This window comes from Onychomys torridus, chromosome 3 (assembly GCF_903995425.1).
Source record: "Onychomys torridus chromosome 3, mOncTor1.1, whole genome shotgun sequence".
In the NCBI taxonomy this organism is placed as follows: domain Eukaryota; kingdom Metazoa; phylum Chordata; class Mammalia; order Rodentia; family Cricetidae; genus Onychomys; species Onychomys torridus.
This window is the reverse complement of record NC_050445.1, coordinates 5,289,471-5,303,632: the sequence shown is the minus strand read 5'-3', so window position 1 is coordinate 5,303,632 and position 14,162 is coordinate 5,289,471.

Here is a 14,162-nt window from a genome sequence, read left to right as displayed (position 1 = left end):
AAGACTAGAAAATGAAAGAGGAAATAGAAACTAAGGAACAAAACACTTATCCAACAAAGACAAACTCAGAAGTCAGGGACTAGAATTAATCATCCCAAACTGAGATTCTAAATGCCAATATAAAAATACAATCAACAACAGCCAGGACAATATGGCACCACCAGTGCTCAGCTATCATACAACAGCAAGACCTAAATATTCCAACACAGTCAACACATAGGAAGACGACCTTAAAAACAACTTTATGAAGATGCTAGAGGTCCTTAAAGAGGAAATGAATAACTCCCTTAGAGAAATTGAGGAAAAGATAACCAAAAAATTAGAGGAAATCATCAAAGAATACCAAGAAAGCCAAGAAGGAAAAAAAAATACAGGTGAAGGAAACTATTTATGACATGAAAATGGAAATAGAAGCAATAAAGAGATCACAAACTGAGGGATTCAAGAAAGAGAAAATCTGGATAAGTGAGCAAGTGTTGCCAACAGAATGCAAGAGACAGAAGACAAAATTTCAGGCATTGAAGAGACAATAGAAGGAATAGATTTATTGGTCAAAGAAAATGTTTAATTAAAAAAAAACTTCTAACACAAAACATCCAGGAAAATCTGGAACAGTATGAGAAGACCAAACCTAAGAATAATAGTGTTGCATAATATTTGTTTAACTATGTAAAGATGTGTTGCTGTTTTACTTTGCCTGTCTAAGATAACTGATTGGTCTAATAAAAAGTTGAATGACCAATAGCGAGGAAATAGGTATAGACAGGACTTCTGGGCAGAGAGAGTAAGTAGGAGGAGGCATTTAGGCTCAGGAAAAGAAAGAAAAAGAGACACCAGGGTGACACCAGGGGCCAGCCAGACACAGGAAGCAGGAAAATAGGACATAAAAGGATGAAAGGTAAAAAGCCCCAAGGCAAAATGTAGATGAATAGAAACAGGTTAGATTATGTTAAAAGAGCTAGTGGGACAAGCCTAAGCTAAGGCTGAACATTCATAATTAATAATAAGTCTCTGTTTCCTTTTTTGGGAGCTGGTTGGCAGCCCAAAGATAGTTCCAGTGACAAATGATGCCCAACATGGGGCCTGAATTTCCACATAGAGCATGAGAAAGCTGAAAAAAAAAAAACAAAACCTGGATATATCTCCTTTAAGAGGCACTGCGGTCCAGCAGAGCACTTGAGCAGCCAGCATGCTAAGTAGAAACAGCAAGCTAAGTAAAAATGCCTGCCATAGTGCAGGCACCAACTTCCTAGAGCTGGGGCAGTTAAATGCAGCTCCCAGTTAAATGTGTCTCTTGGCTAGGATTAAGGCTTGGCTTGTATAGACCCAAGGAGGGGGTGGATCCAAGTACCAGAGCCACATGGCAGAAGGCATAGTTGCTAGTTAGCAGTTTAAGGTTTGCTCACATGGTCAGAGAATGTTACAGGTGCACAGTAAAACAGGTCTATAAAAAAAGAAACAAAAACAAAATCAGATGAGACTCCTAGCAATAGTGGAGAGGGTGCCTGAACAGGCCTTCCCCTGTAATCAGATTGGGGAAACCCTAATTGTCACAATAGAGCCTTCATCCAGCCACTGGCAGAAGCAGATACAGAGAAAAAACCCTTTAAACAGGTTACAGTGTACATAGGTGCTTAAGAAAGAAAAGAAAATGGGTATAGACCATCATAGGAAAAATAAATAATTTAAAAATAATTAAGTAAAGTCTTTAAAGGAAGAGTAAAGTAATATCAAAGGAATAAGCCACATAATATGGGAAATACACAAGGAGTCTGGATCCTGTATTGTGCTTTGTTAACTCTGAATTTTATGAATGCTGATAAGTGAATGGCAGCTGCTGAGAGTCATGGGATTGTAAAAGGAACTGCTGAATTAAACCAGCCTAGACACTTTAGGGATGCCTTAACTTTAAAATGGAATTCAGAAAATGAATTGCAGTGAGGGGAGAGCTTATGCTTTTTATCCCCCACAGGAAATAAAAGGCTGTGGATTCCTTCAAAACTAATAGAGGCCAAATTTTATTGGAGGAGACCCCCTAAAAATCTTGGCTATACACATAATGTAATAAACCTAGAAAAACTACAAGACAGGTGATGTATATGCTGACCCCTTGACATGGTGACTCTGAGAGTGGATGAGTCATAAAAATCTTGTTGATTACAGAGTCCTTGAGACATTATTATATGCCATCCTTCCATATGGCATGGATAGAGGTTTGCTTATACAGTTCAAACAAACCTATAAAGTTGACAGATGTTTTTACCTGCTCAAACATAAAACAACAACAACAAAAATCATCTTTGGCTGACTTTTGTATAATGCACAGTCCAGATTTGTGTTAATGTAGATATGTATGTTACCTTTGAAAGTTTGTGTGTTTTCAGAGCAAGAGGACCAGACACCAATGAAAATGGGTGGCTCAGGTGATGCCACCTTTCAGAATGCCTCTGTTGCAGTTTCCTCAGAGTTCTGTATTCAGAACAACTTCAAGGCTGCTAGCTGAGATGGTCCAGCCTTAAGACTAGTTTAGCCAGGAATTCAGATAAGCCTTGCCCTTTCCCATTGCAGAGAGACTGGCCAACAAATGTTATAGCTAGTTTTTTAAGGACTCGACCATTATCTTAATTTTCTCAGAGTCCCCAGTGGATGTTGTCATTCCCAGACAATACATACATACATACATACATACATATATATACTTCTACTCTTGTTTAAGGCATTGTACCTATGAAGCTCATTAAGAATGTAATATAAAGTTCTAGTCCTTGAAAGCTATTACTACAAACTGTTTAGGATAATTAAGAAAAACAGGTTAGTAGTTAGTTATCTATAACAATCAAACTTGTAGGGATGTTAGGTATGTTTTCAAAGCTAAACAGATATATTTTAGATACATTATCTTCAAACACTTCAGAGACCAACAGAATATGGCATTTAAAATGTTTAGTAATCTAAGGCTTTTCATGGCAGTGAGAAATGTCTGCCCCTGGCAGCACCAGTCTACTTCATAAAAGGATGATGGACATCAAAGAACCTCCTTTCATTATGGCAACGCTAGCCATTTGGGCAAGAAACTACCATTTCCTCAAATGCTGACAGTATACTGTACAAACTGGATAAGCAGACTACAAAGGAAAATGACTGCTGAACTTTACCAAGACAAGGTGAGACAGTCCTTCAAAGTTCCTGCTTCACAGAAAAGACTGTCAGATATTCTAGGCCTGTAGGGCAAAGATGGATGCCCCAGCATTTCAGAGGAACCTTGGGTGACTGTCCAGGCAGCCAGATGTCTTTGTCGTTCCTATAGTTTTGGAAATTGCTTGCTCTGATGGAATTGAAGATGAGATAATTATAGTTTTCTTTACAACCAAATTCAGAAAGGAAACTTACGTAAGAGTTGTAAAGTTTATAAAGCTGAGAAACATAAAAGCTTAAATTGTTTATCTAAGAAAATGTTTTGAGGTTTAAAAAGATAATTTTGGGTTGTTAATACAAGTTCAGATAGAAAGTAAATTAGGTACACAAATTTGGACACACCAAGATAAGATATATAATGGAGTATTTTCTCTGAATTTGCCAAATACAAATGGACTGGATATTGTAAATGTAATTCTTACTTGGTAATTGTTCTTATTGTATATAGTCTTACAGCTAAAACCTTTCTTTTTATTTAGACAAAAGGGGGAAATGTTGTGGAATATTTGTTTAACTATGCAAAGATGTGTTACATTTGTTTAACTATGTAAAGGTATGTTGCTGTTTTACTCTGCCTGCCTATGACAACTGATTGGTCTAATAAAAAGCTAGATGGTCAATAGTGAGGGAAAAGGTATAGGCAGGACTTCTGGGCAGGGAGAGTAAGTAGGAGGAGGCATTTAGGCTCAGGAAAAGAAAGAAAAGGAGACACCAGGAAGACACCAGGGGCCAGCCAGCCAGACACAGAGAAATCAAGAAAGTAGGACACACAGGATGAAAGGTAAAAAGCCCCAAGGCAAAATGTAGATGAATAGAAACAGGTTAGATTAAGTTAAAAGAGCTGGTGAGACAAGCCTAAGCTAAGGCCAAACATTCATAATTAACAATAAGTATCTGTGTCTTTATTTGGGAGCTGGTTGGCAGCCCAGAGAAAATTCCAGTGATATAATATGAATAGAAGAAGAAGAATCCCAGCTCAAAAACCCATAAAATATATTTAACAAAATCATAGAAGAAAATTTTCCTAACCTAGAGAAGAACATGCCTATAAAGGTACAAGAAGGGGCTGAAGAGATGGCTCAGTGGTTAAGGGCACTGGCTGCTCTCCCAGAGGTCCTGAGTTCAATTCCCAGCAACCACATGGTGGCTCACAACCATCACTAGTGGTCTCTGATGCCCTCTTCTGAAATAAAGGCATACATGCAGCTAGGGCACTCATACATAAAATAAATCTTAAAAAAAAAAGAGGTTCAAGAAGCTTACAGAACATCAAATAGATTGGATCAGAAACAAAGTACCAAGGTCACATAATAATCAAAACCTTAAACATACAGAACAAAGAAAGAATATTTAAAGCTGCAAGGAGAAAAGGCCAATTAACATACAAAATCAGACCTATCAAAATTACACCTGACTTCTTAATAGGGACTGTAAAAGCCAGAGGAGTCTGGACAAATGTCTTGCAGACTCTAAGAGACACAGATACCATTCCAGACTAATGTACTTAGCAAAACTTTCAACCACCATAGATGAAGAAAAAAAGATACTTACAACAAAGTCAAATTTAAACAATATCTATCCACAACCCTACAGAAAGTACTAGAAGGAAAATTCCAATCCAAGGAAGTTAACTATACCTAAAAGCTCAGCCAACAGATAACCACAGACCAACAAAATCAAAAGGGGGAAAGACATTACTACATCACCACCACTAACAACAGCATGATAACAGGAATAAACAATCAATGGTCATTAATATCTCTCAATGGACTCAATTTGCCAATAAAATGACACAGGCTAACAAAATGGATACAGAAACAGGATCAATCCTTTTGCTTCATGCAAAAAACACACTCAACATCAAAGACAGACATTATTTCAGAGTACAGGGTTGGAAAAAGATTTTCCAATCAAATGGACCTAAGAAGATGGTATAACTATCCTATTAGCTAACAAAATAGACTTCAAACCAAAATTAATCAAAAGAGATGGAGAAAGACATTTCATATTCACCAAAGGAAAAATCCACCAGGATGATGTCTCATTTCTGAACATCTATACCTGAAATGCAAGGGCACTCACATTGTAAAGGAAACATTACTAAAGCTCAAATCACACATTGAATCCCACACATTAGTAGTGGGAGACTTAAACATCCCACTTTCATTCAGACAGAAACTGAACAGAGAAAAAAATGGAACTAACAGACATTACTCAAATGGACCTAACAGATATCTACAGAACATTTCACCCAAAAAGAATATACCTTCTGCCAAGCAGCTATGGCACACACATTTAATCCCAGCACTTGGGAGGTAGAGCCAGACTGATCTCTGTAAGTTTGAGGCCAGCCTGGTCTATAGAGCAAGATCCAGGACAGGCACCAAAACTACACAGAGAAACCCTGTCTCAAATAAACCCCCAAAAAATAAAAAATAAAAAAATAAAAAAAATAAAAAAAACAAAAAAAGAATAAAGAATGTACCTTCTCAGCATCTCATGGAACCTTCTCTAAAATTGACCATATACTCAGTCACAAAGAAAGTCTCAACAGATATAAGAAAACTGAAATAACCCCCTGTATCCTATCAGACCACCATGGATTAAAGTTGGATTTTTAACAACAGAAACAATAGAAAGCCTACAAATTCATGGAAACTGAACAACTCTCTACCGAATTACCACTGGGTCAAGGAAGAAATAAAGAAATTAAATATTTTCTAGAAATCTATGAAAATGAATACACAACATATCCAAACTTGCGGGACATAATGAAAGTGGTGCTAAGAGGAAAGTTCATAGCACTAAGTGCCTGCATAAAGAAATTAGGGAAGTTTCCTACCAGTGATTTAACAGCACATTTGAGAGCTCTAGGGGGAAAAAGCAGGCATACCCAAGAGGAGTAGATAGAAGAAAATAATTAACTGAAATCAATAAAATAGAAACAAAGAGAACAATACAAAGAATCAATGAAACAGTTGGTTCTTTGAGAAAAATCAACAAGATAGACAAACTCTTATTCAAACTAACTAAAAGGCAGAGAGAGAATATCCAAATTAATAAAATCAGAAGTGAAAAGGGGGACATGATAGACACCAAGGAAATTCAAAGAATCATTAGGTCATACTTCAAAAACCTGTACTCCACAAAATTGGAAAATCTTAAAAGAAATGGATAGAAACAACTTATCAAAGTTAAATCAAGATCAGATAAACAATTTAAATAGACCTATAACCCCCAAGAAAATAGGAGCAGTCATTTAAAGTCCTTCCCCCCGAAAAAAGCCCAGGGCCAGATGGTTTTAGTGCAGAATTCTACCAGACTGTCAAAGAAGAGCTAATACCAACACTCCTCACATTCTTTCCTTCAATAGAAACAGAAATAACATTGTCAAATTCCTTTTATGAGGCTACAGTATCTCCTGATACCCAAACCACACAAAGACTCAAAAAAGAAATTTACAGGCCAATATCCTTTATGAACATAGATGAAAAATAATAAAATATTCTCAAATCAAATCCAAGAACTCATCAAAAAGATCATTCACTATGATCAAGTAGGCTTCATCCTGGAGATGCAAGGATGGTTCAACATATGAAAATCTGCCAATGTAATCCACCATATAAACAAACTGAAAGAAAAACCCGTGTCATCATTTAATTAGATGCTGAAAAAGCCTTTGACAAAATCCAACACCCTTAATGATAAAAGCCTTGGAGCTATCTGGGATGTAAGAGACATACCTAAACATAATAAAGGCAATATACAGCAAATTAAGAGCCAATGTCAGATTGGAGAATCTCAAAGCCATTCCACTAAAATCAGCAACAAGGCAAGGCTGTCCACTCTCTTTGTATCTATTCAATATAGAAGTTTTAGCTAGAGCAATAAGATAACTGAAGGAGATCAATGGGATACAAATTGGAAAGGAAGAAGTCAAAGTATTATGATTTACATATGATAGTATATGTAAGAGACCCCTAAAATTCTACCAGGAAATTCTTATAGCTGATAAACACTTTCAGTGAAGTGGCTGGATATAAAACTAACTAAAAAAATCAGTAGCTCTCCAATATACAAATGATCAATGGGCTAAGAAAGAAATAAGGGAAACAACCCCCTTCACAATAGCCACAAACAACATAAAATACCTGGGGGTAACTCTAACCAAGCAAATAAAGGACCTATATAACAAGAACTTCAAGTCTTTGAAAAAAGAAAGTGCAGAAGATATCAGAAGATGGAAAGACCTTCCATGCTTATAGATCAGTAGGGTTAACATAGTGGCCATCTAACCAAAATCAATCTACAGATTCAATGCAATCCCCATCAAAATTTCACCACAATTCTTTTTTTTTTTTTTTTTTTTTTTTTAGAGCTGAGGATTGAACCTAGGGACTTGTGCTTGCTAGGCAAGTGCTCTACCACTGAGCTAAATCCCCAACCCCCACAATTCTTTACAGACCTTGAGAGAATAATACTCAATTTCATATGGAACAACAAAAAACTCAGTATAGCTAAATCAATCCTGTACAATAAAAAAACATCTGGAGGTATTACCATCCCAGATTTCAAGCTGTACTACAGAGAAATGGTAATAAAAACCATATATAGTATTGGCATAAAAAGACAGATTGATCAATGGAATCAGGCCAAAGACCAAAAGTAAATCCACACACCTATGGACACTTGATTTTTGACAAAGAAGCCAAAATTGTAGAACGAAAAAAGAAGAAAGCATCTTCAACAAATGGTACTGGTCTAATTTGATGGTGGCATGTAGAAGAATGCATATAGATCCATATCTATTACCCTGCACAAAACTCAAGTACAAGTGGATCAAAGACTTCAACATAAAACCAGATATACTGAACCTGATAGATAATAAAGTGGAGAATAGCCTTGAACACATTGTCACAGGAGACAACATCTTGAACAGAACACCAATCATGCAGGCACTAAGATCAATAATTAACAAATGGGACCTTATGAAACTGAAAATCTTTTGTAAGGCAAAGGACACTGTCAAAAGGACAAAACAGCAATCCACAGAATGAGAAAGGATCTTCACCAAACCCACATCTGACAGAGGGCTAATATCCAAAATATATAAGGAATTCAAGAAACTAGATATCAAAAACCCAAATAACCCAATTAAGAAATGACATACAGATCTAAACAGGGAAATTTCAACAGAGGAATCTCAAATGGATGAGAATCCCTTAAAGAAATGTTCAACATCCTTAGCCATCAGGGAAATGCAAATCAAAACAACGCAGAGATTCCATCTTACACCTGTCAGGATGGCTAAGATCAAAAACACAAGCATCAGATAGCTCATGTTTGAGAGGATATGGAGCAAGGGGAACACTCTTCCACTGCTGGTGGAAGTGCAAACTTGTACAGCCACTTTGGAAATTAATTAGGTAGTTCTTCTGAAAATTGGGAATCAATCTACCTCATAACCCAGCTATACCATTCCTGGGCATATATACGCCTCCATACCACATGGACACTTGCTGAATTATGTTTGTAGTAGCCTAATTAGCCAGGACCTGGAAATAACCTAGATGTCTTTCAACCAAAGAATGGATAAAGAAAATGTGATCTATTTACACAATGGAGTATTACTCAGCTGTTAAAAACAATATCGGAAAATTTGCTGTCAAATGGATGGAACTGGAAAAGGTCATCCTGAGTGAGGTAATCCAGACCCAGAAAGACAAACATGGTATGTACTCACTCATAAGTGAATAGTAGATGTAAAGTAAAGGAGAATCATGCTACAACCCACAGGTCCAGAGAAGTTAGGTAACAAGGAGGGCCCAAGAGGGTATGAATGGGTCTCACTGTGAAGGGGAAATAGAATGGAAATTTCCAGTGGACAGGGGGAGGGGTCTAAAAGTGGGGTGGGAGTGGAACAGAAGGGATCAGAGGGAGAGAGTACTGGGAGAGACAACTGAAATCTAGGGGAATCTATGGGATGAGCTAGAAACCTAGAGCAATGGAAACTCCCAGGAATCTATGAGGGTGACCCTAGCTAAGACCCCAAGCAATAGGGGATATGGAGCCTGAAATGGCCATCACCTGTAACCAAGCAGGACTTCTAGTGGAGGGACTGGGACACCAACCCAGCCACAAACCCTTTGACCTACAATTTGTCCTCCTGGCAAGATGTGCTGGGGTAAAGATGGAGCAGAAATTGTGGGTTGGAGACCCACACCTTTGAGCAGGAGAGGGAGCTCATCCCTGAGGGCCAGGACCCAGAGGCAGAATACCCCAGAGACCTAGAATAGAACCAAACATGACTGACAAAGAAAGAAAGAAAAAAGTAAATGAAATGATTCCTAATGATATTCTGCTATACTCACTGGTTGATGCACAGCCCAACTGTCATCAAAGAGACTTCATCTAGTATCTGATGGAAACAGATGCAGAGACCCACAGCCAAACATTAGGCAGAGCTTGGGGAACCCTGCAGAAGATGGGGAGGAAGAATTGTAGGAGCCAGTGGGCTCATAGGGGCTCACAGAGACTGAACTGATGACCAGGGAGCCTGCCTGGGACTGATGTAGGCCCGTGTTAAAATTGTGTAAATTGCTTTTTGTGTGAAACTCTGAACAGTGAGATCAGGACCTGTCTCTGACCCTGTTGCCTTCTTTGAGGACCCTTTCCTCCTACTGGGTTGCTTCATCCTACCTTAATAGAAGAGGAGGTGCTTAGTCTCAGTGCAACTTGATATGCCATGACTAGCTGATATCCATGAGAGGCCCTGCCTGCATCTGAAGAGAAACAGAGGAGTAGAAGATAGGGGACAGGGTGAGGAATTGGGAGGAGAGGAGGGAGGGGAACTTTGGTTGGGATGTAAAAACAAAAAACGAAACCAAAACAAACAAACAAAAAAAACCAGTAACAAAGAAATTAGAGGAAAAATGTAAACTGGATTCAAACATCCAACTTTAAAATTTCCAAGTTAAGAGATTAATTACCTCTTAATTCCATGTGACAATTCCATGAAAGACAAAAGCTTTAAACCAAAATAATAGGAGGGAATTATTTTAGAATTAAAAAAAAGAGTTTAAAGAAAATTCACTAGCTGTGACCAGTCATGAATTTTCTTCTTATCCTGAGCACTTCTTTGTAGAGAGATGCCTGTTTGTGCAGAGGTAGCTCACAAGGCTTTCTTCAAGAACAGCATAAGATCTTGAGATGATGAAGATGGAGGTTTGAGCTATGTCTTGAAAGAGGTGTGATAGGTGGCATGTAGACAGGATGCTGATGAGGGGACTGTGATAACTTGGGTCCTCCAGAGTTACAGCCAATAGAACGAATTGCAAATGAACAATGGGGAATGGGTGAACTCGCAAGCAGGAGAGCCCATTTTGAGCCACTGTATGGTCTCTTATACTGAATGAAGAATATATTCAAATAGCATGTGCTGATTGCATTTTTGGATACAAACAAAGGGCAGTTAAACAGTGGTGGCACATTTCTTTAATCCTAGCACTTGGGAGGCAGTGATTCAACTTGATCTCTGTGAGTTCAAAACCATCCTGGACTACATGAGATTGACCCAGTCTAGGAGAGAAACAGCCAGGCAGTGGTGGCACACACCTTTAATCCTAGTATTTGGGAGTCACACACCTTTAATCTCAGTACTAAGAAGGAAGTGATGGCTGGGCTGAAGGGTATATAAGGTTGTGAGGAGACAGGAACTAAAATATAGGGTTGGTTTTTTTTTTTTTTTTTTTTTTTTTTTTTCTTTCAGGCTAAGGCGTCTTAGAGTTAAGATGTGGCAGTGGCTTGTTCCTTTGTCTCTATGATCTCTCAGCATTTACCTCCATATCTGGCTCTGTTTTTTTTTTTTTATTAAAAAGACCATTTAGAAATTTGTATTACAATATACAATTAAGGGTCAGAACCATTTGGAGTTATTCTTGCTTCTAGAACAGCTGTAAGATTCAGATGCATTCCCTGGAATATTAACCCACCAAATCAGAGCTACCAGCTTCTTAGTTTTGCATCTGGAGTGCTTTGTTGGAACCAGAGAAAATGACACATCAATAGGTCATGGTTCATCCACCAGTAGACACTTGTGATGATGGAGAGAGATGGTTTCCAGCTCTCACCTAGATGGAGGATGTGGATGTTATGCATGTACACATGGACCCACTCATATACACACAGCAGCTCTGACCACGAGAAGACTGTCACAATGTTACACACAAGCACAGTGAGATGGGGTAGGGAAGTGCTGGCTTGGGGACAGCAGCACTCAGTCAAGGTTGTGATGCACATCTGTGGAAGAGGGTGACAAATGGCTGCAACTTGGAAGAGACACATGTTTGGCATCAAGAGAGAGACCTAGTTGCCAACTCACTGGTAGAGCTATTAGCAAGTAGATAACACTTTCAGTCTGGGGTTCAGGTGAAGGAGTGGTCACGGGGCGGGGAGGGGGGTGTCACAGTGTCCTCAATGCTGTTGGGTGGGGCAAGGTGAAGACTGACAGTATCCAGATGGCCCAGTAAAATAAAGTCATCCAGTATCTCAGTAACAGCACAGGGGGCAGAATTCAGTTTGCACTGGGCTTCAGGCTGAGAGATCATACTGAATTGTGTGTCCTCTGAGATTATCCAGTGACATAGTTCTCAACATTTGGGGATAACAGAATCCTGTTTAAAATTCAACCATAAAGCCCCAGTTAAAGAACACAACCCAGCTCTGTGGGATGGGAGGTGAGGCCGGGAGCCTTGCCCTGTTCCTGTTTCTCCAGCCCCCTGGACCTGAAGTCATGCCCCAGGACCTGGAGCTCTTGGGGACACAGCCTGAGTGCCATCCTGACTAAGGGGTGGAGCTAGGGACATCCTAAGTGCCACCTGGCTGGTGAGAGGCAGGAGAGCCAGCAACTCTTTGTGGAAATCAAGCTCCCATCACTATAGATGCTCCTTATGGGCTGATTCCAACTGATTAAAACATAATTGGTTTTGCCAGAAAGGTCTGTAAACTTTTTTAGTGCAAGGCATTACTGTAGTGTCCTGGTTTCATTCCAGTTAATTTCTAGTGGTTACATGTGAGATATAGTCTAGACAGCAATGCCTCCAGCTCATTCATACATGTGGTCACCAATTCATAACCATAAGCTTCACCACTGTTTTCCCTCTTGAGTTACTGAGGAGGAGCTAACTTAGGTTTTGTCTCTTGATAGCCCTGTATTTCTTGGAAAGTGCTAGTTGATAGCAACATGCTCACATAGTGACTGAAAAGTAACCTGGGGACATGAACACCCCTGAAAACTCCTGGGGCTCTGAAGGTCTATGGAGCCTTTTTTCTGTTCTTCCTTAGTGCCTTCATCCAGCAGTACATACCTAGCAATTTCGGCAGTCTTCTTAAGCAGCAGGCACATCCAAATCCATTGCCTATGGTTGATCCATATTTGGCCAAAGATACCTATGGACATGACCCAACACAGTATAATAAATATTGTGAGAGGTTTGGTTTTCAGTTTTGTTCAGTAGTTCCATTGCCAGTTCTGAAGCACAAACTTTGTAGGCAGCATCCTGGTTCAATGACCAAATGTTGGACACACTTGCTAGCTGCGTTGCAAGCCATCTAATCCCAACTGTGGGTTAAGCTTAGAGCTGCCTGCCTCCCCTCTGTGGACTCACAGTGCTCTGCACTCTCAATCCTCTGGCCTTCACCTTGTACTTTACGGATCAAAGTTTGTTGGCATGTAAAGGATCACTGTCTCCTTTTTATGACAATGTCCCCCACAAAGGCTTCCCAGATTGAGTCTTAGAAGGGACTCTGTGAAAGCCTGTTGAGTAAATAACATGTTGGTTATTTGCACTTTAAGTAGAAATGAGAAGACCTGTCAGCTTTCCTTGTAGATCCTGAGAACATAGGCCACCAACCCTGTCCAGGGATGTGTTATGACCTCAGTAGTTCTTTGTTTGAAACATCTATGTTACTATTGCTGTTGATTGCCAGAGATGGCAGCAAGCAGATAGTCACAGTGATAAAGTACTCCCGATGGAACTATTGCTTCAGGTGTGCAATGCACATCCTTAGAGTGTAGGTAGCCTTTTATATTAATGAACCCCAAGGACCAGTATGTTGAATAAACAGCATTCAGCTTCCAGCGATGACACCACTGGGGATCCTAGATCAAGGTAAGACAGCAGTACAAACTCCTGAGCATGGCTTGGATCACTTAGCCTTTGACATTAACCAAACAATGATAACTGTTCTTATGCAACTATCTCTCTCACTGCTGGGACTGTGGGAACTTTCCTTTTGAAGTTGGGAAATTCAGAGTTTTGGATAAATTCTGTATGTCTGGACTCCAAACTGGGAGTTGGGGGTGTCCCTCAGCAGAGGGAGAGGTCTAAGCAAAGGAGACCCCTGCCTCAGCATCTCTGGTCAATGTCAGAGTCTGTATCTCTTTCTTAATGTTAACTAAGAGGATTGGAGATGACAGGATGTGAGCCCAGACTGATCTAGAGTTTCCTCAAGTCTCCACCCACCCATCTTAGCTACTTGGCCCCATTGCCCACCATGGAGGATGCTGCATGTGGATGCAAGTGAGCACATGGCCACCTCCCCCCACCATCCTCCACCATTCACCCACCAGGTAGGAAAGAGGGTTGAAACTGCCTAAAGTCAGCAGGCAATTAGCAAAGAAACACAAGAGGAAATGTGTAATGAGTAATGGCAGCAGAAAAGATGTACTTCTGCCCTAATCTGAATATGTCTAAAATGCTAGATCAAAATGGAGGCAAAGTCTTCACTGTGAGAAGTGAAACAGGTTTTAGTTCTCAGGAGGAAGCTCAACTTTAGAGCTGAATGCATAAGAGCCTCATTTTGGAGTTTTTCTGTCAGCCTTGAAAGTCCAATGCAGTGTCCTTGTCAGTGGTGAGTACAGCAAAACACTTTTTAATGGAATCACATGCCCTCATCTTTCCACTATA